Source organism: Pelodiscus sinensis, chromosome 8 (assembly GCF_052426305.1).
Source record: "Pelodiscus sinensis isolate ZL-2025 chromosome 8, ASM5242630v1, whole genome shotgun sequence".
Taxonomy (NCBI): domain Eukaryota; kingdom Metazoa; phylum Chordata; order Testudines; family Trionychidae; genus Pelodiscus; species Pelodiscus sinensis.
In genome coordinates this window covers 44,165,824-44,192,934 of record NC_143059.1, presented here as the reverse complement: position 1 = coordinate 44,192,934, position 27,111 = coordinate 44,165,824, and the positions used below count along the sequence as shown (strand labels likewise).

Genomic DNA, 27,111 nt, shown 5'->3' with positions numbered 1-27,111 from the left:
TCTGAGCAAGAGTTAATAAGAGAAAAATGGACAAACATCTTCTGTTAGTATGTTCATAACTGCTAGAGTGGTAGCTCTTTCAAACAATTTTCCTTTCTCTTTCTCTTTTGTTTTTCTTCTCTTGCCTGCTAATATGGATGTTGTTTAATAAATTCCTTGGGGCCTAATCTGCCAGTGATGCACCAGGGAATTACACATAAGAATCCTATTAATTTTAATGAGCATTGATGATAGTATAGTGCTCTTAATCTTTAAGTTTTTTTGGTTATATAAATTAATGTTGTATGAGGAAAACCAGCTTCTTTTTTAAGTTCATTTTAGCAATGTTATGAAATCCTTATCAGTTTCCTTTGCTATTGAAACAACCTTTTTCAAAAGAAATAACCTTCTGCTATGATGATATACTTACATCCCCTGAAAAACTGTTTCTTCTTAAACAAAATGTCAGCTTAGTGAAAATGATAAGTGTATTGTGGAAGCCAAACCTGAAAAAATGCTCCAAGTATTGCTGTAAGGTATGGCTCCCCATTCCTGCAATGAAACAGAGTGACAGAATAACACTGATAGTACGATATTATATGCCCTGTTCAGTGGCCTGGGGTTTTATGTATATAATGAATAGTGAATAGAAGAGAGATTCTGCTTCCCAGATTTGCAAGACACACTAATCCAAACTAATACTGTGAACTTAAAAAAAAAATTGTTGCAGTTTAACTTTTCGATTTTAACACTTGAGGGGGAATGAACACCCTTCTACTAGAACTCTCTGCCCCTCTTTTTTTCTTTGGGACTGCATATCTCCCTAAATCCTGAAAAAATTTCCCATTTTAACAGCTACCAATGGTGACCCTGATTGTCTAGATGGGTGGTTGCAACAAGCAGGACTAGATGGTGAACTTTTCATAACTTCTTTTTTGTGGTGGTGAAGCTGAGAAGTTGCAGTTGGCTACAGTTGCTGGTCTGACCACAACTTGAGGAGGACAAGTTACCTATTAACTAAAGGAGTGAATGCTACAAGCAAGTAAAGTAAATATAACAGTAGCTGTAAATAATTTATCTTCACTGTGTGTTACATACGGAATAAACTGTTGGAATAGTGTGTGGTGATGGTGTGGTTGATAATCAGGATGCCCACTCAAATAGCATCAATCCCAGGATCATCTTTTAGATGTTCACATCCCTTATGTTTACACTTGAGTTGCACATTGTGTTTAACGTAATGTACATGTTTTTTTTTTTTCATGTGAGGTTGGTAAACCCTGAAAGATGCAGTAGCACAGAGTAAGCAAAGACCCAAAAAAAAGACTATGCATGCAGACTTTTGTGTCTGTTAGTGATTCATATGTATAGTCAAGTCTGTCAGACTTTTGTCTTTTTTTCTCTGGTTCTTAGTTAATTTTTGCAATTTACGTTATTTTTCTTGCAAAACTTTTTTTGTTTTATAATGTGTGCTTCTAGTAATGTTTTATTAGGTGTTACATGTAAGATTTAGGATGATTTTTATTTGACAGCTAGCTGCAGTTACCTGGCGTTGGTCGGGAAGGTGGACGAACAAAATAGTAGTCCATTATCGAACTTGAACTTTAAAAGTAGGCATGAAACCTGGCTCGCATATTTCGTTGCTTGTACCAAAAGATATCATTTGGAAATGAGAGTTGTACTTTCTGATATTTTGCAAGAAATGTTTCGATCTGGATGTTAATCCAGACATCAATGATTGTAGCAGTTCTGGAGGAGATTGGAGTACAGCCTGTCTCCGACTTACGAACCAGTTACGGACCAAGCAATTGGTCGTAACTCGGTTTGTTCGTAAGTCGGACCCCATTGAGTTACATGCGACCGCGCTGTTTGTAAGTGCAGATCGCGTTCGTAACTCAGGGTCCGCTATTTATGACATTTTTGGTCATAATGGCGAACGGTCGTAAGTTGACCGTTCGCAACTCAGGAACCAGCTGTATTAGTATGCTAATTTTACCACTCAAACCGAACATGCCTAGTGTTTCTCCAATCCACTTTAGAGTGCTACAATGTAAATGTACTTGGTTCATTTGCCCGATATCAAATTGAGGCCAATTTTCATAATTATCAGTCAGATTATAATGAAATGCCTTGCCTTCTAGTATTGACCAGCGTTTAGCTATTGAAGTTGCTTGTATTACACGTTGGTTATCAAGCCAAACCTGCCTGTGTTTCACACTTTCAGCTGCTCTTGATTCTGCAGTTGTAAGTCGCAGATTTTCAAGCCGTGTCTGTCTCTGGTCTTGACTCTCAGATGACCTTTATTCTGCTTGTATTACATGTTGCTTGTCTAGACAAATCTGCCTCTCTTCTACATGTACAGGTGCTCTTGATAAAGCCATTTTTTGTACCTGCAGTCTTTCTTCCTAGCTGCCTTTTTTTTTTTTAATGGCATATTTTTTTAAAATGGGCTAAAAAATTCAATTTGTTGTGTATTGATAAATTGTTTTTAGGAAAAATAATATAATCTGTTCAATAATTAAAGTGAGTTACCGAAAAATAGAATCAGTATACATTGTTGAAATATAAGTTGACAGTTGATATAACTGAGGTGAGGAGCCTGAGGGGAAGGAGGGGGAAGGGAACTGCGTGCCTGCTGCTGGCTCCAAAGCCCGCCCTCCGCTTCCTTGTCTCTCCGCCGGCCTTAGTGAGCAACTGTTCCTGCCGCTTCCCCCGGGAAGCCGCTTCTCCCTGCACTGCCAAGCTCTGTGCAGCACCAGGGAGAGGCATCCGTGTCTCATCTCTTCCCTCCCACAGTACCTTAAAACTTTCTCCTGGATAAAAGGTTATACCATGCAAAGTTTGGTTGCAGTAGCTCTTATAATGTCCAAGTTATTAGCGCACAAACATACAAACATTCTCCTTTATATATTAGGTCATGTAACACATTGTTTAGCATCAAAATTGTTTGTAGGCTCAAGATAGTAAAACAGGTAAGTAATACGAGATCTAACAATCTAACAAGCCATCCTGCATTATAGAAATCTTACAGTTCAAGTTGTTAAGGTAGCAAGTTGTCAAAGCTGGATAGTCCAGATATTTTTTTTCTTTTCCCCCCACTATTATCTTCTACTACCTCCCTCATATCTTTACCATTGAGGATCCAAAAAAAAAAAAAAAAGGCAAGCCTACTGATACTTGCTTCTGTTTCTAGTTAATTTAACTTTAAAAATCAGATTCACCAGCACAATACTACTACAGTATTGTAATACTGGTTATGAATGTTTCTTTGTTTTAAAATAGCTGTCCATTGGAATTTTTTAAAATATATTTTGATCCTAGTTTTCATTGGTAAAAGCCTCTTTTTGGGTCAATTTTGATTTAACGACCTGTATCTCCTTAACATACAGTAGTGAATAATAAATCTTTGACATTCTTGTATTTTTTTAAAACCCTGAAAACTTACTTACTGGGATATATCTACTTCTTTTGGCTCAGTCCTTACTAGTGGATATGGATATTTGTTTTTGTAATTATAAAAGGAGCCAAGCTGTTCATTTAATACAGACTAAAGAATACCACATTTGCATACCTAAAACTAAACCTATAGTAGAGAGTCATATGAATGAAAATGTGCTATTTTCCACAATTGATAGCTGTATAATGTGCTGAGAATTTTTGACTGCAAATAAAAAACACATTTCATAATACAGTGGAAGTACATAACATTTTTTCTTTTTTTACATAGTTGACCAATTATGACAGTATTACCAACCATCCACTGATGCAGTGACTTTCTTATGCAAGTAGAACCTCTCATAGTGCAAGAGCTTTTATATGACCAGTTCGTAGTTCCTACATTTATACTTATCTAAATATAGCTCTATGGCACACACACAAAATGTTGAACTACATTATTGTGGAGTCATCTGTTCACCATTTAGTTTCTGAGCTTTCTTAAATGTTTATGGATAGACAAAGAATAATAGAATGAATTGTGGACAGATGACACACACTTGAGACAAGGATCAAATCTCAACATTTGCAAAAATCATAAATATACATGCTATAATTTAAATCTAGTATCCCAGTACAGTCTTGTGTTTTGTGTATAGATTGGTTTGATTAAAAATATTATTTTAACAGGAGAACTTCATTACTTGAAATCTTGCAGAAAGCAAAATTTATATCCGATTTAAAGGAAAAGTCATAATCAGATTAAATTTGTTAAATCATGGAATAGAAGCATCATGCAACTTGTCATCAATTCTAATGAAGCAAAGATACCTTAATATTCATATTTCAGACTGCAAGCTATAGAATTCTTTTAATGCACTAGCCTTCCCTGTAGCAGTGGTTCTCAAACTGCAGTCTGTGGACCACTAGTGGTCTGTGACCGCCTTTCAGGTGGTCCATGGCTGGAGCTCAGCCCCCTCCTACTCTCTGCAGCAGTGGGGAGCCCACACTGGCACTCCAGACTTGCAGCCCCCACCCCCCCCCCATGAGGCTGGAACGCCAGCACTTGCTTCCCACTGGGGGATGGAGGAAGAATGATCTGACTCTCCCCACCAGACCTGACTTGCAGGGAAGAAGTGGGGCCAGAAGTAGCTCCACGCACTGCCATTTGCCCTCTCTCTCTCCCCCAGCTGGGGGAACAGCAGAGCATGGATTTGCTGCCTGGAGGCTTTTCCCACTGCTCCCTTTGGCTGGAGAGGCCGTGCCTGGAATATGGTGCCTATGCAAAAGCAAGTGCCCTGCCCACACCGTGTACCCTCTCCCCTCTCATGTACTGCTCTCTGCTGAGACCCTGAACCTTCATCCCGCTCCTGCACCCTCCTCCCTGTCCAGACACCTACCCCCAACCTGCTCCTGCATCCTCCCTTCCTCCTGCGCTCTTCCCTCCGGCCACAAAGCCTACCCATAGCTTGCTCTTGTGTCCACCATTGCTGCTACACCCTCCCTCCTGACCACATACTGCTCTTGCTCTTGCTCCCACTCCCTCCCCCTGGCCAGACATTCTACTCCCAGGTTGCTTTTGCACTTACCTCCCACCCAGACTTTGCACCCTCACCCCCTCTTGAACCTCACCTCCTGCTCAGGTCCTGCACCTTAATCCTATTCCACGCAGCCCTGTCCCACTCACTGAAACTCTAATTTTTGTCTCCACTGCAGAGCCTAAGAGGGGGGAGGGATTCCACAAAATCCACTTACTCCAGAACCCCAGAAAAGTAAATCTGGCCTATGGGTAAGTCTGAACCGAAGTCCTCGCTATGCCTTCCCCTCATCCCGTGGGGCTGGAGCACCAGAGGAGTGAGGTGTCTCACTGGGGGTCTCATCATTGAGGGTTGGGGGGTTTTGGAGGAGTTTTTTTGCTTCTCACTTGTGGGGTCCCCAACTGATTTGTCTGTAGATCCGTGGCCCCCAACTCAAGAAAGGTTCCTCACCCCTGCCATAAATGAAGAAAACGTTTAAACCTTTTGTGTTGGATGTAATTTAATATTTTACTTTATTTAAAATGAAATTTAATAAACTAACATGAGAGAGTTAAAATGATTAATCTATTTAATAATTTAAATTATTCTCCCTAGCTGCAGCACTAGCAAAATGGCTCAGGTGTAATAATGGAAAATCACCATTAATTACATAATCAACTGGTGTTCTGCAGAAAGATTTGAATTGAGCCAGGTGGGCCATGGACCAAAAAATTTGAGAACCACTGCCTTATAGCGAAAGTGTCTCTTAACAGATTTCTCTTAAATCTATTTTATGACCATTGCTATATTATTTAAGTACAGCCTCTCCCTGAGTTACGGACCAAAAACTTGGCCATGACTCAATCTGTTCATAACTCGGACCCCATTGAATTACATAGTGACCACGCTATACGTAAGCGAGGGTCGCGTTCATAACTCGGAGACTGCCTTTACGACCACTCCATGGCAGCTTTGGTCGTAAATGTAAATGGTCGGACCATTCGCAACTCGGGGACTGGCTGTATAATCATTGTATAATTTTCTGTACTGTGCTCATATAGAATATTTTTAAAGAAATTTATTACTCAGTTTTGTCTTACTAATAGAGACATTTCAACCATCTTGCATTTTCCTTTATTTTTATTACCTTATTTATATCTTATAACACTTGGTGGGGATAGAAAAATAGCTCTCACCTCTCCCTCTCCCCCTTTTGGCTTACAACTAATATTTAATTCATGCATATGTCAGTAGAGTTGTATTTGTTTATAGGGGATATGTAGCTATGTGCACTTCTCTATCATATCAGACTACCAAATCAGGAGTATTAGCACATGGTATACAAATATTTTAGAATGTATTTAGTTTGGGGCTGCATTAGTCCTGGATGCAGGGTGCCCCTAGCCAGTCCCTTTCACCTGCCTGGTGATTTCTGTGTGGTTTTATGCATCCTTATACCAACTTTCTACGTGCAAGTTTAGGGGTGGTGAGGCCTGCATTCTCTCCCCCCCCCCCCCTTTCCTTACTACTGATGAGCCAGAAGCAAGTCTTTGGGAACATATGCCATTTAAGATAAGCATTGTTGCCAGTATAGCAAGAACAAGCATAAGATAAGGGTAAAGGGCAAGAACGCATAATCAATTCTGTTTACCCTAACATACTGATCATGTAAACAGGGCCAAAGAACAAGTAGAACTAGATCAGAACCAGATCGATAACTAACAGCTAAGCCCTACATCAGCACGTAATGAGTAACCCCTGGAAATTTCCAAACTGCCACAAACAAGGTAGAGACACTGTATTTAAGGCTGCATTAAAGCCTAGCAAATCGAACCTCACTGAAGGGCTTTGGGTACCAGCACCTCGGAAGCTCATCCGCAGCGTACCTGGGGTCCAAGCTTGCAGGAAAGGATGTAAGATATGCCGCTACTTTGTTATATTGTTCTTCCAGTTATGGGGCACAGCTGTTAGCTGTCAGGAAATAAACTACTTGTGTTTGACAGATACCTGTGTGGCGTCCTTTGTGCTTTGAGAACCCAGTGTCGGACCTTAGACTTACTCTTGCCGACTACATAAGTTATGATAAGAGGAAGCGGCATACCAAATTTGGTGGTCCAAATTCCTTACTGTTTAGCAAAAATTCTTGAACAAACAGACTGCTCACTCATAAACTCTCTCAAATATATAATAGATATAGTATCTGATCACATCAGAAACTTTATTAAATTTATCTTCAGAACAGCACTTTGAGATAGTGAAGTATTACTATCCCCATTTTACAAGTGGGAAACCAAGATACAGAGGCTAAGGTTACACTACAGCACTATTTTGGGATACTGGAGGTATCCCGCAATATCTATTCTGTTTCTCTTGAGTGTGTCTGTTACTTCAAAATATAATGGGCTCACTATTCTGATGTCCCTGTAAATCTCAATCCATAAGTAGTAAGGGATGTTTTGGAATAGCAATTTATTTTGAAATAAGTGCTGTGTAGACAGTGCCAAATTTCAAAATAAACTATTTCAAAATTGATTCAAAATAAGCTACACAATTTGTATGGCTCAAATTGTGTAGCTTATTTCAAGTTATGGGTGCAGTGTAGATGCTCCCAGACAGACTAAGACCGTATTCCTGCAAACATTTAGAGGTGTGCTTAATTCAATTACATGAGAAGTCTCATTTATTTCATTGAGACTACTCATGGTAATAGAGCTATATGTGTAATAATTCTATCCAATCAGAAACACATTGAGCACAATAACAACACCTTGAACTTCCTATTTCTATGGGAAATTTCCTGCTCTTGTGTGGTGAATTCCACTGACCACTAACTATCACTTTCCTGCAGAGAAGGAGGCATGTTAATGTGTTTTCACTGTGGTAAATGTATTTGTTTAAAAGAGTGTGTCTTTATATAAAACTGGGTTTTTAAAGATTTCAAAAAATGTGGATGGGAAGTTAAAATTTCAATTTTAATGTCCCTTATTTTGTAGCCATTAAATCTTTAGTAAGTCTTCTCAGTGCTGACATACAACTTTATCATAAATAAGAACTATGAGCTGTGATTTAGTATAGTTTTTTTAAATAAGTATAAATGCATTCAGAACTTAGTTTTATAAAAATGGATTTATGACATGGGTTTATTGTACTGTTATAACTCTACATAACCATCTGGAACATTAAGTTGCATATACTTCTCTAATTGGTCTGTAGTTTTACTGTAATTATAGTAGCTTGAAGCATCTGGAACATCTTAAGTGTTGCCATTCACAAACAGGCCCTTCAGTGAAGCTACAATATTCACTTGTGTTTCTACTTGAGCTAGACAAACTACTATTTTTAGATTAAGTTGAGTAAGGCAGAAAATGCGGGTCTATAAAATTCTCAATAATACAGAAGAGTATTTTGAAAATGAAAATTAGTTTTTATGGTATATAATATAATAAATGTAACATCCACACCCTGGTCAAAGTTGAGGTAGCGTATCCACATTAACAGAGCCTGCCTCAGCTAATTTTGAGGCTTTTGCGTAGTGGAGCAATGCTACTTCGACTTTGTAAAATCTGGCATAAGTCAAGTAAGTCGAGTTATTTCAAATAATTTCCTAGTGTAGACATGCCCCAGGAGTGATAAGAGATTGGTCTTTGTGTTTTGGTATCAGGCACTCATGTGATTCAGGGGTTACAAAAATTTTGCATCTGTTTTCACATTAAAGGGATTAATACACCTTGAGTATAATGGCTGTACTCTTCCATATATATTTCAAGATAATAACGTGGTGCCTTAAAGATTCCTCCACATCTACCATTTGCGAAGGCCTTGCGTGTTTGCCACTGTTGTTAAGCTAGGATAATCATTCATTTCTGTACACCCACCTAAAAGTTCTATTCAGACTAACCTCAATTTCGTTAGGTTGTTAGTGTTTCTTCTTCTTCTCTGCCTGTGTACAATCTCCAAAAATGAATTGTGTTTGAAACCCAAGGTCAAACGTTGCTCCCTTTCTGAGAAAAGGGAGAGGAAGAGAAATGTATCTTCTACAAGAGGCATTGGAAATTTCTTGCCCCTGTCTATAAGGTTGTCAGGTGTTTGGTATTCACCCGGACAGTCTGGTATTTTTGCCTCCTGTCCAGTAAAAAAAATTCTGAGAACACCGGACACCTGAGATGTTCGGTATTTTCTGAATTTTTCCCCAGCCAGGAGGCTAAATGCTGAGCACCTGGCAACCCCACAAACACTCAGCACCTGACCTCCCCCCTCCCAAAGCCCCCCCGGATCCCAACACCCCCAGGCCCCCGACCCCAGCCCCCATGATTACCTGGTTCCCCAAGGCTGCTGGCACAAAATGGCTACCGGCCAAAAGACCTAGAGGAAGCAATGCTTCCCCTTGGTCTTAGTGCTCAACCGCTCCCCTGTTCCTATCCCTGCACTCACTCTTAAAGAGACATGCTATTTTATTTAAAAAAAAAAATTGGGGGGGGGGGGGATTAATATGTCCTTGGAGTCCTTTTTTTTTTCTCAACAACTTTGGTTCCCCCCCTTTTTTTCCCCTTCAACAGAATTTTTTCCCAATGTGTTGTTGTTTTTTTGAGGGGGCAGTGTTTGGTATTTTTGTTGCAAACATCTGGCAACCCTACCTATCTATGCAATATTAAATCATGGTTGAGGGGGAGTTAAGTGGTGTGGTATTTGGCAGCATGTGGATGCAGCCTTTGTTGCTGCCTCTCTTCTATAAATTGCTATAGTGGAATCTTAAATGGCGCATCCTAAAGAGGAAAAAAATCTGTCTATTAATCTTCTGTACTTGACCTGTTCTCAGATGATCACAATACACTGTGCTGCTATATATTTTTATGAATTGCTTTGAAAATAAGCACACTGTGATTCCTGTCACCCATAACAAAGTATTTAGTATGATGTTAAAATAAAACACAACATTTATATTTGTAAACTACTGGGAATAGGTATGCAGCCAACACCGGACTGATGCACTAAAAATACCATTTAGCCTTTGTTAATGGCCAGTGAAAGACATTATTCTGAATTTGTACTCTAGGAGTTAACCCAGGATACCTGCTATACTGGTATATCTGGGTGCTAATTTAGCAGTTTAGCATTGTTAGTTTATATTTAAGTTAATTTTTCATACTTGGGAATGGGATCTTCAGACAACAAAAAACCTTGTCTGTCTGTGACTGAACATAGTGCCTGAAGAGACCAATTTATTTGTATTTGAATGATACACGAAAATACTTTGTCCTAAAGTATTTGTTCCTAATAGGTAGGATTGGCCTGTTTAAGTAGGAAGAAGTAAGAACATCTGTGCAGTTTAATGGCCTGCATAGTGTAGCACCCTCTCATTGAAAACCTAAAAATAGTCTAAAAACACTATGCTTCAAATGCTTTTGTTAGCTTATTCAGTTGTCTTATTGTAAATACATTCACTAACTATTTAGCATATGTATGACAAACTCATTGTGTAAGTAACACATTTTTACAGTGAAGGTAAGCTAAATAATAATTGAAAATTAAATAGGTTGAGAAGTGGGGTGTCATTAATAGCTGTGCATTTTTTTAAAAGTCAGTTTAATTCCTTTCCTACTGGAGACTTTTACTTTCAGGCATTTGGTACATATAAGTTATATGGGTTTTACAGTTCAGTTATTTAACTGTTACTCATTTAAGATGACTCAGATGCACTCCACTATGGTGTGTGTGAGTTGAGGAAAGAAGTTCAAGCATTAAATTGGACTTCCCAAGGCAGAACCACTAAAGGGAGCAGCTGAGTAAATCACTTTCTAGTACTGATGTGTTCCTCCGCTGTAACTAAGATTTTGAGATATAACAGAATGACTAATTGTAAATCCAAAATTTAAGGTAATTATTTGATCCATTAACTCATGAAAATGAATGACAAGTTTAAAAGGAAAGACATCTGATTTAATAGTATCTTAACAATCAATATTTAACATTTAGTCACACCCTAGCAGTTGCAGTTTAAAATCGATTTTAATGGTACTAGCTTGACCTAATCTTCCTTCATAACCAGCCTAAGCCAGTGAGGCATGTAGAGAGGGTTACTGTTATCAGGGTAATCCTGACATTGATAAGTGCTCTCTTGGGATTTATTCTGCAGAAATCATCTGCTGCTCTGTGTTCTGTAGAAGTATCTTTGTTTACTGCTAACTAGATGACTGCAAGAGTTCTGTTGGCGCCTTCCTCAAAACACACAGAACAGAGATGGATCAGTGAGCCTCTTATTTTGTTTTCTCCTACCATTCAGTTAGAGAGGACCAAGAAAAGTGGTCTTCTATCCCAGTGGGTTTATTTGAATGGGGTATATTTTAATCAATATCAAAGTGAATTCAGTTAATGACCCAGTATCTTTAATCCCATTTTGATGCCAACAACTGGCTATAAAAGACAGCAATGGATTATTAAAACATGTTTGGTAATATAGGTACACACTGTCTCCCCCTTAATTTATGTTTAGTTTCTTATTCAGTTATATATATATTTTTAAAAGCTTGGAAATAAAAGGCCAAGCTGTCCCTTCTGCAGCTGTTTGGTTCACTGCCTTCTAGCAGTTAGTTTCTTAGACATTGCTTCTGTGACCGAGGCACTGAACCCTATTCTTTACAATAACGATCTCTTAGATTTTTTTAAAAATCTGCCAATTAGGGTGATGTAGTCCTTTTCTTCCCATGTCTAGGACACACTAATGATTAGAGCCATTATAGGGTTGCTTTTTAAAAATATTATTGTTATTGGTTTTAAAATAAATAACTACAGTCTACCTGTAAGAATATCTAAAAACCAGAAAACAGCAGCCAACCTTTCACTAGACCAAAGTTTTGGACAACAGCAGCACACTCTAGGGATTCATGTAATTCTCACAAACACAACTGTTTTCTGCTTTAGGTAAGGGGTAATTCTGACATGTACAGTTTTTTCATACTCATCATCATAAACAAGATGCTCATTGGAAGTCCTTTTTTCCATACCAATATGAGATTCTTTCAAAAGTGTGGTTCAGTCATTTCTTGTACAATGAAGGGTAATTGCCAGAAACATTTCAAAAGTTGTGAAGTATCATGTAGCATGCATTTGTAGCTAATTCAATAAATACCAGATCATATCAAATACAGGCAGTCCCCGACTTATGCGGATCCGACTGATGTCGGATCCGCAGTTACGAACGGGGCTGCCCCGGAGTACACGGACTGCGGGACCTCGCGGTCCCGCCGCCCGTGTACTCCGGGCGAGAAAAGCTGCTCCGCGTCTCCCTGGTCTGCAGACCAGGAAGACGCGGAGCAAAGCCGTTGCCTGCCCCCCCCCCCCCCCGCGGCTTTGCAAAGCCTCGGGGAAGCCAGCAGCGGGACAGCCCAGACGCCCCGCGGCTGTCCCGCTTCCGGAGTCCTCAGAGGCTTTGCTCCCCGTCTCCCTGGTCTGCTGGTCTCCAGCAGACCAGGGAGACGGGGAGCAAAGCCGCGGAGGACCCGGACGGCGGTGCGTCTCGGTCCGCCGCCCGCGTCTTCCTGGTCTGCTGGGGTGGGGGTGGGGGGCGCAGCTAGTACGCACCGCCCCCCCCCTCAGCAGACTAGGCTTTTCTCCGGACGCCTGTGACAGAGCAGCTGGGGCTCTGCCGGTTGGTCCCGCAGCGCCGCTCTGGGCGCTTCTGGAGCAACCCAGCAGCACCCCAGCTGCTCTGCCCCAGGCATGCTGATTTAGCCGCTGCTGAAACTGACCAGCGCTGACTACAGGAAGCCCGAGGCAGAGCTGCTCTGCCTCGGGCTTCCTGGAATCAGCTGCTGATCAGTTTCAGTAGCAGCTGACTTGGGGACCCTTGGGGTTCTTAAGTTGATTCTGTATGTAAGTCAGAACTGGCGTCCAGATTCAGCAGCGGCTGAATCTGGACGCCAGTTCCGACTTACATACAGATTCAACTTAAGAACAAACCTACAGTCCCTATCTTGTACGTAACCCGGGGACTGCCTGTAAGAGCTCTGATTTAGCTGGTAATGTATGATTCTATTATTTTTATAACACTTCCAACATGTTGCCAAAAATGTCCTATATTAGAGAGACAAGGTGAGTGAGGGGGATATCTTTTAAGGTGGTTTATATGCTTGTGTCTCTCGCCGACAGAAGTTGGTCTACTAAAAGATATCCCCTCATCAACCTTGTCTCTGAAATATCTTGAAACCAACAGGGCTACAACTATGCTGCACTGTGTTAGGATACTGTCAGATATGTCAAATTACCACTTTATTTTTTATCCTTCTAGCCAAATTGCTGTCTACTAGTCACATTTAAACAAGTCTTTAAGAGTCCAAACAATTAATTTTATTTTAAATTGTCATTACTTCATTTTAGATTCCCTGAGAGCTCTTGTGTACTCTAGAGTGTTTTGATATTCTTGATCATCAAAGCATGTGTTTTGTTTGGGGCACTCCGAGCTGTCACCATTCGTGTTAACCACATTTTGCTTTAGGCAAGAGAGACTCTAATTGGACCTAATTTTTGTGGCAAAATCTCTGGATTCACTACTAAATCTAGTATGGCAAATTCTGAAGCAGCTTCTTCTAATGCTTTAAAATGTAGCTGCTAATTAAATAGGGGAAAGCAACCTGGGGCTGTCACAAAATTGTCCTCAGAAAATTGCTCCAGCATGCAACTGCCCCACACTAGCAAGAGTTGTGGGTTGTTTCAGTCCAGTGAGGCTGATACTCTGCCTTCCAGCCAAAGCCTGCTGACTGTTTTTCTTCTCAGTGTCCCAAGTGAGTACACGTAAAGCAAACATTGTTAAATAAATAAAGAAGAAGAAAGAAAAATGTATAGGTAGCCTTAGTCAGAATATTGGTTACGCTTACTTCAGATGATCTTGGAAATATCATGCTCTAACCCTAGAGTTCACTGGGTCTGCAGTACAGTTTCAATCTCTCTTGTTTTCTTATCTTGGAGAATTTGTATTCTCCTTTGTGTGAGGGCAGAGATTCTGTTAGCTGTCAGATCTCTTCGTGGGAGCTGCAGAAATCATTCCTTTCCTAGGCTTACTCTCACTTGAGTGGTGTTTCTTACTTTTACTCTTTGTCTAATCCTAGAATAATTCATAAGCGTGTAAGAGCCACTCGAGCCCAAAGCAACTCCTTAATCTCTTCTATGATGGGTCATGGTTGTATGCCTGGTGTAGGCTGCTTATTTTGATATCAGATTAGTCGCTTGGTAATATAGGTATGGAATAACAAATTTATTCCATGTTTTCTGCTTAAATTATTCGTTCCTATAATGATTTAAATGGAGGACTAGAAGGGACTATGTGGAGTCATCTTATCCAGTCCTCTCTACTGAGGAAGAACCACTTATACCTAAACCATCCCTGATAAGTGTCTGCGTAACCTGTTCTTAAAACCTACAACGATGAAGCATAATCCAGTACTTAACTATCCTTAGAGTTGGAAAGTTTTCCTAAATTATAATAGAAATATCCAATGCTTCAGATAAAGTTGATTACTACTTGTCCTATCTTCAGTGGACATAGAAAACAGTTGCTTGTTATCCTCTTCATAACCGCACTTAGTCTGTTTGAATGGTATGTTCATCAGGTCCGCCCTCAAGACTAAACAAGGCTGTTTTAATTTCTTTTTCTGGATAGCTCAGGTTTTATAAATGTTGTATCATCGTTACTGCTCTGTTTTGGAATGTCTCCTGTTTTCCCACATCTCAAAGTGTGATACCTAAAGCTGTACACAATACTTAAGCTGTGCTGTGGCCTTATCAGTGCCAAATAGGGAGGAACAATTACCTCCCATATCTTATATATGATATTCCTGTTAATACTCCACAGAATATTAACCTTTCTCCCAACTGCATCACATTAGACTCATATTCAATATATGATCCAGTGTAACCCCCAGATTCTTTTTATAGATAGAAACTATATTGGCTCTTTTCTAGTCCTCTAGAAAAGTGTTTCTCAATCTTTTTATATATATATATATATATATATATATATATATAACAATATATATATAAGTACCCCATTAAAAAAATTATAATTACCCCCACTACCTACAGTTTTCAGAGACACAAAATTTGTTTCTACCATTGCAACACATTTGTTTAAACTATTTAATCGTAGCCGGGCAGGCAATGAAATTTTTGGGAGTAAAAAGTACAAAAATAATAAAGCGTTGTAAAACCGACAACAAAAATTCTGTTTTCTCCAAATTTCAGTTGTGTTGACGTACCCCCCCAGGTTTCTCTCGAGTACCCCTAAGGGTACTCGTACCACTGGTTGAGAAACACTGCTCTAGAACATCATCCATTGTCCATGGGTCCTCAAAGATGAGCGGTAGTTGTTCGAAGATTGCTTCAGCTAGTTCCTTACAAACTCAGCAGTGAATTTCATCAGCCATTGATTACTTATAAATATCTGATTTACCTAAATATTCTTTAACCTGTTCTTTGCCTAGTCTGGCTTGTGTTCCTTCCCTCTTGTTATTAGTGAAGACTGAAACAAGAGAGGCATTAAATACCTCAGACTTTTTGATTACATCTATTATTAGCTTCACCTTTCCACTAAGTAGTAAACCTACACATTCCTGTCTTTGTCTTCCTCCTACTGTCTTAACAGAACCTCTTCCTGTTGTATTTTATGTCTGTTACTAAATGTAATTCATTTTGTGTCTTAATCGTTTGGAATTTATCCTTACATGCTCTGCCCTTCTTTTATACTTAACCTAGCAGTTTATCCTTGTTTCCACTGTTTGTGGGATTCCTTTTTTGAATTTTCATATTGGTCTCTTGCTATTCTCTACTTTCCCTTGATATCTGCCATTGTGCCTTTAATAATAATAGTAATTTATAATAATAATTTCATTGCCAAATGATTGGCAATTAAATAATGAAAATATTATTCCTGAGTTATACTTTTTAATTTTTCTGTTGCAGAGCTAATGCTCCTTTTTGATGAATGGGGCACTCTTTAAAGAGTTACAGTTTCAGGCTGCGTGCAGACTCAGGAAGACACGCTATGTCAGTTAAATGTGGCTCATGTTTTTGTGGTTGTCTTAGTAACCAGGGTAGGAATACAATATGACTTTCATGTAATTATTTTATACTTGTAGAAACTTTCCGTGAAATAAATTGATGGGTAATGGAGGGTGCTGTTGGCACTGGAGAAGATGAATGGAGGTAACTTTGTTTTCTGTCTTATATGAGAGTTAAGCTTTTGTACCAGAAAGGGAAAGATCCTTTTTCTCCTTTCTTTTCCCCTTTAAGTAGGCTCAGAAAGTGAATTTAAAATTCTAAGGAGCTACAATTGTTAATTAGAGGTGTGTGGAGGTGGTGTTTCTTCTTTTAGAAATGATATGCTAGAGCAATAAAATGATTTGCCTAAAGTTACACAGGAAGCTTGTGGCACAGATGGTCATAGAAACCAAATCCAAGCTGCATGCTTAACAGAAGACTATTTATCATCCTTTATGCATTCTCATATAGAGTGAGGGAAAATGGCATCTGCAGTAAATGGAGTGATGAAATGGCAATCAAGAAAATAGATGTACCCAGTTGTAATCTTTTGAACAAAAGATTCACAAACATTTCTTTCTTAGGGACACAATTTCTTGAAATTCTAATAATTTTCATAAAATTGTGACTATCATGCCAGGATTCTATAAATATTCTGTAAATACGAGATTCCAATTGCTGTGTCTTTTTTGTTTTGGAAATGTTACTGTTCACATACAAGGAATGAAAATGAATGGAAATACAATAAGTGAAATTGCTGTTGTGAAGAAACACATTCATCTGAGATGAACAAGCTTGACTCTTCAAATGGTCTCTAATGAAAAGAAACATAAAAATAGTACCATCATTTTAGAAAATTCCTCTGCTCTATTTTTTTACATCAAATCAAAGTGAACAATTATCATACTTGATTTAGTCTTACAAGTATAGTTGACAATTTTGTACTGGCCCAATTCATAGGAAACGCATGCAACATTTATGTGGGATTTTATGCACTTGGAAGAATGCATTCTATGCTTTTCCAAAGCAAAGCATCTACTTTAGAATATACAGTATGTTCATTAAATCCTTTTCCTTGTTTATGTAAGGGCTCACATCCCTGTAGTCATTAAAGCAGAAAGTAACACGGTGATACATCTACTACAGCTCACAAAACTCACTTAAAAAGATTACATTTGATTAAAAAGAAGCAATTTTCTCATTTAACATGAATAAAATCACATTATTTTTCTACATTGGCATTATCAATTGACCTCTGGGAAGGTAGGTGATGGCTTAAAGTCTGTCATGGCTCCTTCCCCACTCTGGCACAATAAATGCAGAAGTGGGGGCCAGCAAAAGTACCCCAAAAACTTATCTACTAGGCTTTGGTATAAAACTTCCCCCCAAAAATCTTAACAGCCTAGATTTTGGGAATAAAAACCTTTACTGCCACCACCCAAGTAATAATAAAGAAATCAGGGGAGAAATCACTTGGAAAATCTCACCCCTAAAGTAAAAACCAGGGCACACAATTAACCAATACCAGGTTAATAAAGAAAAGAGAAGGCTTTTATTATCACCACAATATTCCTGTTGCAAGCATAATGACTAGATTGAAAGGTAACAACGTATACACTCATGGAGAGACTCCATTGGCCTAGAACTTAATTACAAAGAAAAGCCAAAACATTGTTTAAAAGTGCACAGACATCAGATCCAAACCATAAAATAATAAAACCTAATGGATTTATCTAAACTTTATCATACTTACAGAAAGTGAAGAATGGTTTCTTGGAGACAGAGACGTGTCTGTCTCCCTCAGAAGCTGGAGGGAACTCCCTAGAGACAAAGGAGGTAAAAAACAAAATTCCTTTTCCCAGTTTGAAAGTCCTACCTATATTTCTATTGGCCACCCCACCTGGCTAGGTGTAGTTAACCCCTTAGTTCGCAGGCTGCTGGCTAACCCTAATCATGACAAAGGCTCTTACAAAAATTCTGGGACTGAATGGAACCATTGTTTAGAAAGTGTATTTTAATTTGTTTTCCATCCTGGGATCCATAAAATAACAGAAGACCTAAGAATGACCATACTGGGACAATGGTCCGTCTAGCTCAGTGTGCTGTCTTCTGATGGTGGTCAATGCCAAATACTTTAGAGGAAATTAGTGGAAAGGGTAATTTTCTTGTGGTCCATCCCCTGTAGACCAGTGCAAGGATCCCCTGTAGTCCAGTTGTCAAATGTTAGCAGTGAAAAAAAGATGCAGAGCCTCGCTGCAAGAATGAAACATCATAAGGAAAACTGCTTATTGGGAGAAAATGATGTGGATGACGATGTGGATATGTCTGAAGAAAAATGTTGTTCCACTTTGCAAAGCATCATTCTTAAAGTATCTCTGTGCCTTTTAGTATAAGTGTGATTTAACAAGTAAATTCCTAAGCTATTTGCTATGTTCAATGTTGCTAGAAAAAATAGCTTCGCTAATCCTTATGACCTCTTTAATTAGTTAACTATGTTTAGAATCTATCACCCAAGTATACAGTACAGAAAGCTGCAGTAACAGAAATATGGAGTTGCCTTATGCCACTGAATGTCATTTTCTTATTTTATACTAGGGGGCTACACCCCCTGCTCACCACTTTTGCCAGCCCCCTCTCTCAGGGGGTAGGTGTCTGGCCAGAGAGGAAGGTTCAAGAGCAGGCTGAGGATGGAGGGTCTTGGTGGAAGGGGTGAGTGAGGGGATTGGGAGTGCAATGTCTCGGTGAAGGGGATATGTGAGCGTGCAGAGTGTCAGTGCGGGGGGGAGTGAGGGTTCAGGGTCTCTGTGGAGGGACAGTGTGAGGGGGGCTAGGGATGCAAGATCTTGGCAGAGCAGTGAGTGAGGAGGCTGGGAGTGTGAGGTCTTGAGGGGGGGTGAGGATGCTGGGGATGTGGAGGGGGAAGGCTGCACGGTTCCTGTGTCCCACTTCCCTGGAGCACCGGGGAGGAGGGTGGCCACTCAGCTCCTGGATCCCACCTCCCTGGAGCACTGAGGAAGAAAGGGGGGAAAGATTGCATGACTCCCACCTTTCCGGAGCACCTGGGAAGGGAGGGAGGCCACACAGCTGAGGGTGGAGGGGCAACAGGATGCAGAGTGACAGGATGACGTCACTCTGTCATCCTGCAGGAGAAAAAAGTTACATATATAACATTTAAGATTTAGTTTAATAAAATATGTGCCATTGTGTTTGTGTGTGTGATTTTATTCTTGACACAAGTAGCGTGCTATTTCCTAAATTAATAAAAATCAAGTCTAAAATAAAATCACACAATGCATATCCTCTTAGATGTTGTAAAATGACTTACTGAACAGTAAATTAACATGCTTTAGTGATCAGATTTGCACCATTGTGTGAAAAAATAAGTGAAGTAGTATCAGTGGGAAACGTGATTTAAATCAATTATTTTTGGTGATTAATTTAAGTCACCCTGGTACCTATTAATTTTATTGTATGACCCCTGGTTCTTGTGTTATGTGAAGGAGTAACTAACACTTCCTTGTTCACTTTCTCCTCATCATTCATGATTTTATAGACTTCTATCATATCCCGTCTGAGTCATCCCTTTTCCAAGCTGAATAGTTCCACGCTTTTAAATCTCTCCTCATATGAAAGCTGTTTTGTACCCCTCATAATTTTTGTTGCCTTTCTTTGTACTTTTTCCATTTCTAATCCCTTTTTTTAGATGTAGCCACCAGAACTGCATATAATATTCAAGGCGTGTGTGTACAATGGACTTTCGTGGCATTGATATTTATTGTCTTCATATCTATCCTTTTCATTCTGTTTCCTCATTTCCCCCAGTTGGTTATGTAAGTTTTAAGGATGCTTTGCACATATTAATCAGATAAGTAGGCAGGTGAAAAAAACTTTGATTTGACACTGCATATTTTTAAAAGTTTGTTTATTTTTTCTAGATCTAATCATTTTTTAAGAAGTGCCTCTGCATGGTGTCTGAGAATTGTCATAATGCATCAGGCAAGACAACTTGAAAAGTCATTCGGACAGGATTACATCAGTAATAATACTGGATCAGATTCAGCACTGATTTTTAAGATTTCAGATAAGACCGTGCTGATTTTGGTTCATAAAATTTTCTAGATGAAGCAATAAAAACAGAAAATTAAACTAGAAGTTATCCAAGCATGAGGAATGTAAAATAATGTATAGAACCCTGTTTTATGTGGACAGATCTATTTTCAAGTATCTAATGCAAGGCTTAGCTCAAGATTCTGATGAATAAATCAATAGAAATCCAAAAAGGGCACAAAATCTTTGACTTACATGATTACTTATCTATTGTTTTTCTCATTTGGCTGGAACATGCGGCAAAGATAGAGGCCTGTGTGGGAAAAGCCCTATTGATATGGTACTCTAAACCAAGCTTTGGGATGGAACTCCAGGTGGCAGACAGAAAGAAGAATGAGACTTTGGAAACAGGTGTAGAACTCATGGAAGACACAATGAGATGGAGGTCTGTCTGATCACTGTGTGTTCATATATTGCAGTTCTTTGAGGTGGAATTAAATATGTCTATAAGGGTATGTCTACACTACCCCCCTAGTTCGAACTAGCGGGGGTAATGTAGTCATACAGAGTTGCAAATGAAGCCCGGGATTTGAATTTCCCGGGCTTCATTTGCATGAAGCCAGCCGGTGCCATTTTTAAATGCCGGCTAGTTCGAACCCCGTGCCGCGCGGCTACACGCGGCACTGAGTAGCTAGTTCGGATTAGGCTTCCTAATCCGAGGAGTACAGGAGTGGAACGAGGAGTACAGCTAGTTTGGATTAGGAAACCTAATCCGAACTAGCTACTCCGTGCCGCGTGTAGCCGCCCGGCACGGGGTTCGAACTAGCCGGCATTTAAAAATGGCGCCGGCCGGCTTCATGCAAATGAAGCCCGGGAAATTCAAATCCCGGGCTTCATTTGCAACTGCGGATGTCTACATTACCTCTGCTAGTTCGAACTAGCGGGGTAGTGTAGACATACCCTTATAGAAGTACCTTTGCAATATTCCAAGGCATTTACTTAACTCTGTGGGCCTCATGCGCAGGGAGCCCTTTTGGATCTATGTTTTGTAATATACAAGCAACTGTGTTTTGCTATCAGGTTTTCCTCAAATGATACATATTAAATACAGGAAGTTAAACTGCAGAGCAGATGTAATTTTTATGACAGACTCTCTTCCCCGTAAACATACATGCAAAGTTTTCCATGCATCCTAGTATTTCTTATCTGCTCAAACCAAGGCTGAACCTTATAATTAAACAAATGTTTCAGCTGCAAAGCTAGTCCACCAAGACACTGGATACAGCCCACAGATGGAGCAGGGAGCTCCAGGCAAGGCTCCCTGCTTGCCTTGCCCCATCCACATGTGGCTCATAAAAGCAGATGACGGGCCATTTCTCTTGCAAAGCTGTGAGCCTGGAGGGGAGATGGGAAAGGCTTCATGAACTGCTCCACCCTCAGCACAATCCCATTGGCTGATTTCTGGCCAATGGGGGCTGCCTGTTAGAATAACAGGTCCCCACCCCTTAGGCTCGTAGTTTATTCACACATGCACGTGGCCCCTGCAGCCTGTGCAGGGGTGGGGCAGGCAGAGATGCTTCCTCAGAAAAGTTCTGGCTGCCGGCCAGGAGTTCCCTAAGTAAGTCTCCTGGCCAGAGCCTACTTCTGGCACTCCAGCCCCTCCTTCCACCCAATCCTCTGCCCTCCCCTCCTACACCCAGAAACCAAACCCTCTGTGCCTCTCCTCCACCTATACCCCCTCCCAGAACCTGCGTTCCAATCTCCTGCCCTGGCCCCAACCCCCTCCTATTCCAGGTTCAAACCCTTGCACTCCCTTCTGTACCCCAATTCCCTGTCTTGTGTGTCAACCCCTTCCTGTGCTAGGTCATATCCCAAATCCCTGCACCCCAGTTCCATGCCCCAGGTCAGAACCCAAACCCCTACACTTAAGGTCACAACCTCTTCCTGTCCTAGGTCACAACCCAAATCCCTGCACCCCAGTCCAGTGCTCTAGGTTACAACTGCCTCCTTCACCCAAACTCCCTCCCAGATGCCACACCCCCTCCTGTACCCTAATCCCTTACCCCAAGCTCCCTTCTGCACCCAACTTCCATCCCAGACCCTGCCCCACCTCCATTAATGTCATGGAAGATTGTGGCCCTCGACCACTTTCCAAAATCTTGGAATACCCCCCTACCCATCACAAATTATTGCCCATACCTGTTGTAGGCACTCAGCTGACAAATCAAATGACAGCTATGCTCTTTAAACAAAAAAGGGTGGTCACTGTAGTGAGTCCCTCATCTATGTGCTTCAGTTAGAGGCCAGGAATAAAATGTCCTCTTTTGGTGCAATATGGGCAGTTCTGTAGCTGAAATGCATATTAACCCCTGCGGCTGCAGCAATATGCATTAAATAGAGTTGGCTAGATGCCTGGGAAGTCTTCAGAGCATTGATTTCTTTTTTCTTTGTAGGTGATACAGTGGGCTGAACTAAAATTCATTTTGTAAATTTACATTTAAAATTGCACTTTGGACTTTCATTGCATATAATAAAATATATCAGCTACGTCTACATTGGCATGATCTTGCGCAAATACTCTTTAACGCAAGAGTTCTTGTGTTAAAGTATTTGCGCAAGAGAGTGTCTATATTGTCCAGGACTCACCGTAAGAACGATGCGCTTTTGCACAAGAGAGCGTCTACATTGGCGGGACACTCTTGTGCAAAAGCAGGAGCCTGGAACCATTTTGGAGAGGGCAAAAGGGCACTAGCCCTTTCCGGGGGCGGGAGCTGGAGCTCCTTTGAGACATGTGCTTAAATTCTGGCCTGTTTGGCAGGCTGGAGGCAGGCACTTTCTTCCCTCAGTGGGAATTTACTGTCGGGGACATGCCCATGCCCACGTGTATTGTGGGGGACGTGGCCCACCCCCTGCTGCCCTGGTTAATGCGGCCCTACACGGGGTGGACAGACCACAACCAGGCATGGTTCAATGACCTCCTCAACTGGGCCCGCAACCAGGTGGAGTGTGCCTTCAGTCACCTGAAAGCCCGGTTTCGCAGTTTGCTTACCCGTCTGGAGATGGGTGAGCGGAATGTCCCGGAGGTAGTGGCTGCGTGCTGTGTGCTCCACAACATCGTGGAGCGGAAGGGATAGGCCTTCCTCCCAGCATGGATGGCAGGTGAAGGCCAGGCCTTCGAACAACCCCGCACAGCTGCCATCCGCCAGGAGCACCATGATGGGGTGCACATCCGGGAGGCCCTGATGGTGATGTTCTCCCAGGCCCCACAACAGGGTTGCCTCTGTCTCCCTTGACATCTCCCTCCTATCCCCAACCCTTCCCTCCTCCCCTCCCCTTACCTCCTAATAAACAACCAACATAGGTTTTTTTTTGTTTTGTTTTGTTTTTTTTTTAAACAAACAATGTTTGGAACTTTTTATTTACAATGGGGGGGAAGTAGGGTGGGAGTGGGGAGGAGGCTCTGAACTGGGAGGGGGTGGCCCTTGCGACTGCCTCTGCGGGGGCAGACCAGGACATGGGGGTCAAGCTGTGTCGGGGCAGGCAGCACGGGGAGGAGCACAGGATGAGGTGCATCACAAGGGGGAATTGCGGGAGCAGGAGGGGCAGCAGGAGGAGGGGGCATGGGCATTGGTATGGGAGGGATGGTGGGTGCATGGGGCAATGCCATGTCGTAATGTACGGCATGGCCAATGTGCGCAGTGAGGACGGTGATGGCATCTTCCATGCGGTCACACTGGGCCTGGAAGTGGCCCCATGCCTGCTGGCACCACTCTAGGACTACCTCCACCTGGCATGCAATGGGCGCCTCCATGCATTCGACGGCCTGGACGTGCCGCCGAAGAAGTTGGTCCCACTGCTGGACCTGCCGGCTTAGTGCTTGGATGGTTGGGGGTGCTGCCACTGCCACAGGGCTGGAGAGTCCCCTGCTCCTGCTTGGTCCCGCTGAAGGGAACAGAGAAAAGGATGGGTCAGTCAGGCAGCCTGGCCACTGTCCCCACGCCCCATTCCCACTGCCTCTGAGCCCAGGTGACACCACAGTGCTGTGGCTTGGCCCCACTCATTGCCCCCTCCTCCCGTGTTGTATGTTTGCATACAGGACCACCCCTGGAGTAGGGTGCTCCTCCATGTATTGTAACCATCGGTCCATGTCCTGGCCCTTTGGGGGGTGGGAGGGCGCATGTGTTGTGTTAACCTGTGGAACTTCCTGCTGGTGGAGGCTGTGAGGCTTTGGCTAATCAATGGTGTTTGACAGGGAGCAAGATGAATCCCCACACAGTGCCTGGGAGCACATATGGCAGACGTGGTCTGGGCTCTCAAATCCCCATCGCGTGGGATATCTCCTGGACGGAACCAGGAGTCCCCATCCTTGCAGCAAAACTCAGGTGGCCCTAGGGCGGGCCCGAGCACTTCCCCCCTCCCCCTCTTGTTAGCCCTCACACACGTAGCCCAGGGACATGTGTGGCCGCGGTGGGGACTTCCCTCAGGGGGCCAGCCAAGGCACTGGGAGCAGACGAGGGGCTCAGTGGGGGCCATGCTCACAGGGCTGTGTTGCTGCAGTTTCCCAGAAGCAGCTGGCTGTGCTGCACAGCCAGGCATAGAACAGTGTGCTGTTCTGTGTGCTGTACCCTTTCCTGGGAGGTGGGGCTCTAGCCTAAGCCCCACCCCCCGGTCCACCCTCCGCCTGGTCCCACAGATGTGTGCGAGCCGTACGGTGCCAGGCATGCCCTGGAGTTGTCTGCTGTGGCCACATACTGCTCAGTCACCAGGCTGCACGTGGTTGCATGTGCTGCATACTGCTAATGCTACACAGCATATAGCTCATGCAGCCTGAGTGATGCTCCTTCCTCTTCCCCCTCAGGCACCTGGCTCCCCCCTGCCCTTGTGAGTGCAAAGTGCAACACTCACCAGTGGATCCTTCCCCAGCCTCCGAGGAGACGTCCAGGCTGCCTGAGAGGACCTTGAGCTGCAGGGTCACAGTGCTGCCCTGGTCCTCCTCTTCCACCGACCCACTGGGTAGCTCTGGGTCATCCCCCGCGTCGCTGGGCCTGGTGACGGGGGGGCGCCTGCTGCTGTCTACCAGCATTGATGATCCCTGGGGTGCTGCCTCTCCAAGGATAGTATGGAGCTGCTGGTAACGGGGGCAGCTGTCATCTCCTGCCCCCGGCCCTCACTAGCCCGGACATAGCCCAGGCGCAGCTCCTTGACCTTAGCCTGGACCTGCTCGAAGGTCTGGGCTGGATGACCCTGGTCAGAAAGCACCTGGGCCATGCAGCGGAAGATGTCCATGTTCCACCGACGGACATAGACATTGTGGAGGGCCTCTTCCTCTCCCCAGAGGTCCAGGAGGACCTCGATCTCCCCTGGGGACCAGGAAGGGGTGTGCCGCTTTGTGCCCCTTGGGGCCTCCTCCGCTGGGAGTGCGGGTTGTTCCCTCCTCGCCCCCGAGCGGCTATCCTTGGTGATCTGGTGGCTGTTCGAGGGAGCAGAGCCGCATGGCAGAGCTGGCTGGCAGAGGTGGCAAAGGTGCATCTGCCTTTAAGGGGGCTCGGGTTACCAGGAAGTCCAAAGCTGCCTGCGCGTACGGAGCGTCCAAGCGGCCACTAGGGCTTTTTTCCATTTGGATGGCTCTTGCGCAAAATCTCTTGGCTGCCTGTCTACACTGGCCTCTTGCGCAAGAACAGTTGTGCAAGAGCGGCTTCTTCCTGAGCGGGAGTGTCAGTGTTCTTGCACAAGAACTCGCAGCCAGTGTAGACAGGCAGCAAGTTTTTGCGCAAAAGCGGCCACTTTTGCGCAAGATCGACCCAATGGAGACACAGCCATCTGTTGTTAACCATTTTTAAAAATATGCAGTCCTTAAGTCTGGGGAAAGTTTTCAAAACTCTGTTACTTTAATGGCTGCAGATGAAATATAATCCTCATTTCTTCATAGCTAATCAAAAATAAACATTTTTTCAGGTTTTAGAGCAGAAGTGGAAAAGTTCACGAACCAATCATTTTCAGCTTTTGGCATGCCATACGGAACTCTTCTAACAGCTATTTATAAGGCCCTAATGTGTTTATTTTCACAATAAATCTGACTTATTGCTGAATGTGTTCATTTCATAGTAAAATAAACACTGAAGATTACAAACATAACATTTGGTAAAGTTTTCTGAAGGCTCTAGACTTAATTTAATACATGTGATCTCTATATTGTCTGTGAAACACATGCCAGCTTTTAAATATGGGGGCTGGGAAGCAAGAGGACTAGATCTAAATTTCAAAATCAGTTGTCACCAAGTTTACATTAAAAATGAGTAGTCCTGTGGCCCCTTAGAGACTAATAACAATATATAGACTCATGAGCTTTCATGGGTAAAGTGCACGTCATCACATTTGAGCCATTTGGCCCATGAAATAAATAGAACTAGATTAAAAAACTGGTAACTAAATACTTTTGTATTTACTAGACACTCTTTCACACCTATTTTAATAAGATTCAACTGATTTAAGAATGTATTTCTCAACACTATGTAGCTTAAGTCTATAATTTACTTACACAAGTTAAACATCATTTAAACTAGGTTTGAACTATTTTTAATTCATCTGCTAGTTAAAACTATTTTTTTTTTACAGATTACATTCATGTAACATTCATTAAATCCCCTAAATAATCTATTGCATGGTTGGAAAATGAATCTGCTTATGATTAGGTATGTTGCTGACTGCCCCATGAGAGCTACACTGTTTTACATAAAATAGCATGGTTACAATATATCATTTATTTTCAAAAGAACTTGAATCATGTTCATAGAATGTGGTATATGTGCATGTTTTGTTTTCAGATAGAAGCCTGCTAGATCTCAGACAATTAAATAAGTTGCCATTCCAATTGTTGAAATGCTGGTGCTTTGGGGATAGTTTGGGAACCACTCCAAATGACATGGGTGAGAAGGTGGGCCTGGATAGCAGATTGTTTTCAGGGAAATGTCCTTCTGCTGGGTGATTTTATGTACTGTATAAAAAAGAAAGGAACCATTGAAATACAAATCCGTTAGAAAAAATGCTTTGTAATTTTGAAAACAGATTTTAAAGTTGAGGAAAAATAGACAGATGGACCAAGAAT

General features: G+C 42.1%; 1 protein-coding gene across 5 annotated transcripts in view; it reads left to right on the top strand.

Moving 5' to 3' along the window:
- The window catches only part of ADGRA1 (adhesion G protein-coupled receptor A1), a 486,698-nt gene that overhangs the window by 127,621 nt on the left and 331,966 nt on the right, over nt 1-27,111 (top strand). Inside the window, exon 1 of one of the 5 annotated variants that reach the window (XM_075935215.2) lies at nt 4,241-5,203. The exons of the other annotated variants lie outside the window; for them this stretch is intronic. The gene's annotated coding sequence lies outside the window, so the exon portion shown is untranslated. Of the gene's footprint in view, nt 1-4,240; nt 5,204-27,111 lie in introns of those variants that run through there. 5 annotated transcript variants of the gene reach the window in all.